Below are 3,950 nucleotides of genomic sequence, written 5' to 3'. Positions count from 1 at the left end.
ACGATCTCGCTGCATGGGCACAACATAATACTTCTCAACACCACTGCGAACCTTTGTTGAATCATCCCGGACGACTCCTCCAGCCAATCCTCTTACGGTCAAACGATCTCACTACGTGGGCATAATATCACACCATTGGGCCTCGCCTTTAACAAAGCAATTCCTTACTTTTATTACTTTCAAGAATTTCATATAGTTATCTACCTTTACAACTTCTTGATGGCAAACATGTCATTAGGCTCTCGTATATATGAGAGTTATCGTTCAGACGACTTAAAAAGAAGTCATGTCTATATGGAGCCCTCTCGCTCAAGCGAGAACTGTCTCGCTCAAGTAAGGGTGTAAAAATTCGATTTGGTTCGATTTTTGGTGCATTTTAGTAACTGAACTGATCAAAAACATATGGTTCGGTTCCGCTCAATTAACCGCCAATTTAACTATTTGAACTGAACCGAACCGCTCTTGAATGGTTTGGTTTGGTTCCACGATTTTTCTGTTTACTTTTTTATAAAAAATCTTACATCAATTGAAAATTCAAAACGTATTACAAGAGATATTGTTTATCCATAAAAGGATAAACATTACTACTATTATTATAAAAAAGTTATGAATCATATATAACAATACAATTCATGATTAGTAACATATATATCAATTAGTAAAATATATCATAGTTACATTTATAACCTTACATTTCATAATTAGTAACACATGTAACTATGCATGTATAACAATGTTAGTTTCAAACTCAATATCACAAAAGTTGGAAAATATGTTCCTAATCATAAGACACTAGGAAACAATTTAGTATCTAATAACATGTATAATATTAACTTAATAACAATTTAGTAACATATATAGCACTACAATTCACACCAAAATTGATAATTTAAGTTAGAAAATTGGTTGAAGAATTTAAACAATAATAAAACATTATTCCCTAATCCCTAGTATATATTTCTTTAATATACGGTTCAGTTCGATTCCAACGGTTCCTAAATTTCTAAAACCATAAACCTAACCGAACATAAACGGTTCCTTAAAAAAATTACTGAACTGAACCACGAAATCGAGCTGAACAACATTTTGCAGTTTGGTTCGGTTCAGTTCTATCGGTTTTGCGGTTTAAACCATAAACGCTTACATCCCTATGCTCAAGCGAGGGCACATCAATTTTTGAGGCATTTGTGGCTTAAGCGAGAGCTGTCTCACTTAAGCGAGAAAACAATCAGTTATCTTGGTGCCTATTTTAGCTCAAGCGAGAGGTGTCTCGCCCCGAGCTAAAACACTCGTTTTGTCAAGACACTTCTTGCTCAAGCGAGAGCTGTCTCGCTCAAGCGAGAAGAGCCTGAATATCACTTTAATGACTTTTCTCAAGGAAAATATTTTTCATTTATATCACATGTTTTTAAACCTTGAATTTAACAATTATCACAAACATATCATTCTTGTAACACCGCGAAAATGAATTTCTGGGAATTGTCGGTAAAAAATTAGATGAAACTTTAGTTGAGTTTTAATCTTGAATTCTATTTCCTATTTTGTGATAAATTTTGGTAATATTTGAAGACAGTCGATTTTGTACCGCTGTCGGGGCCGAAATCTACTCAGTACGGCTCAAAAAGTGATTTTTGAGTTCCGTAATTCAAAATCGAATTCCGATCGCACCATTGGCTTCGTAATCACATTTAGAGTCAAGATCGACCCTGAGTTGGTCTATAACTATTTTCTAAAATATTTTCACTCAGAATGCCGAAATTCGAAGTTCCAACCGTAAAGTAAAATCGGGCGATCATTTTTGGCTACTCGAATATTTGGCGACAATACTTGAGCATGGTTTTAATCACGCGCGTTTTGCTGAACTCGTCGCGTCGCATGAGTCACTTCACAAAATCTACCTACTAAATCTTATAGATTTCACTCATTAAATGCCTTGATTTACTACCACCAAATCCCCTAAATCACTCACTTAACCTATGATTCACTCACCTTCTTGGATTTGCTAGATTGCCTTGGGAAATGAGTTTAGAAATTAGATTTCTCCCACCCTACAACTCTATAAATACCCATATATCCTCATGCACTAACACTTTGCAAAAATTTGACAATTTGAAGATTTGAGATTAAGTTACTCTCATCATCTTTTCTTCTTCATTTTCTTCTTCTTTCAATCCTTGATCTCTCAACATTCAACCAATGGATGTTGATGAGATTTAAGTATGTTGTTCATGAGCATGTCAAGAACATATTCAACCATGAGTATGTCAAGAACATATTCAACCGTTGAAATTTTCTAAAACACTTTCTAACTCATTTTGGGAGCAAAACCGAAAATGAGTGTGCTTGAACTTATGAAAAATGTGTTTTGAAACTATGAACAAGTTGTTTTCAAGAAGTTATTACATTGTTTTAATATATGAATTTTTACTTGTTTAAGCCTTTAACCATGGCTTTGGACAAGTTGGAAAATGGATGGATGAAAGAGTTTTAAGTATTTTAATAGTAATGAGTTTTGAAATATCGGAAAACTAACGAGTTTGTATTATGGTAGTTACGAAGATTTCTAGCGTTTGAACTTTGCAACCCAACCGAACCGTAGTGATTTCATAAAGCACGCTTCATTAAGGTGAGAGAGAATACATCGTGACATAGTGGTGCCCGAATATGACGCCCGGATCTCCTAAACCATTTCAAAGGTTTTGGGGTTAACTTGGGTTTTAAGAAACCCAAGATTTTTATGTTTGAATGCTTCTGAGTATATATGATTCTTGATGAAAGGTGTTGAATATTGTATATGAATCTTGTTGGGAACTTTTCTGTGTGCAGGTGTTTGAAAAACCATGTTAAATGTGTTTCGGTTGTCGAAAAGGGCAAAACTTGTATTCTGTCCAAGTCCTTGTCGCTTGGGCGAGAAACTCTCGCCTGGGCGAGCACAGTCTCGCTTGGGCGAGCACAGTCTCGCTTGGGCGAGGACTGGGCGTGGGACTGGGCGAGGGGAAGTTTTGGTTCTGGGATTCCCTCGCCTGGGCGACAGAATCTCACTGGGGCGAGCAAGCCTCGCCTGGGCGAGGAAGGGCATCGCTTGGGTGAGAATGCCCATGATTTTAATGAGCCCCTGGAACTCTCTCGCTTGGGCGAGAGATGCCTCGCTTAGGCGATAGTACCTTCGCTTGGGCTAGGAAGGCTTAAGTTTATTTGAGATTTAAAAATGAATTATCGCTTGGGCGAGAAACAATTATCGCTTGAGAGAGAGATGCCCAGTTTTAAAATGGTATTGTTGATTGAACTTTCGCTTGAGCGATAGGTCCTCGCTTAGGCGAGAGATAGTAATTGTCTTTGACTATTTGGATTGATTGGTTGAGTATGTAATAACCCTAGTATGGGTATGTGATATAAACTACTTTGGTATAACACCGTAATTGAATTAAAAAGTAAAGTATTCAAGGTGTTGGAATTAAATAGTCAAACTCGGTAATTAATTTTAAAGAAAGTATTCCGAGAAGGATGTATGATTTAGGGCGATGCCCAGAAAAGGATACGTGATACCACGGAGCGAGATCGTCTGACCGTAAGTGGCTTGGTCTGGGACCGTCTAGGGTGATTCAACAATAGTCGTAGTGGTAGGGACGTTACCCTTTGATTTATGATGTGAATTAGGGCACTGCCCAGAAAGGAACCCAGTATACCACGAAGTGAGATCGGCTGATCGTATGAGGCTTGGTCTGGGACCGTCCAGGGTATTCAGCGATGGTCGTAGTGGTGGGATGTATTTCCGTTATATTATGTGTTAACGTAAGATCGTGACCCACAAGAAGCATTCCTGAGGGAGATGACTTAAGGTGGGCCGAGCATGGTGAATAACGATTAAAAGATTTAATCATCTAACTGCGGTTAGTGTTCATATGCATATGGTTAATAATGGAGTAGTGGAGAGGAAATTGATGGGATGA

The sequence above is a fragment of the Lupinus angustifolius genome, chromosome LG09 (assembly GCF_001865875.1).
Source record: "Lupinus angustifolius cultivar Tanjil chromosome LG09, LupAngTanjil_v1.0, whole genome shotgun sequence".
Lineage (NCBI taxonomy): Eukaryota > Viridiplantae > Streptophyta > Magnoliopsida > Fabales > Fabaceae > Lupinus > Lupinus angustifolius.
The sequence above is the reverse complement of the archived record's forward strand: the minus strand, read 5'-3'. Positions refer to the sequence as shown.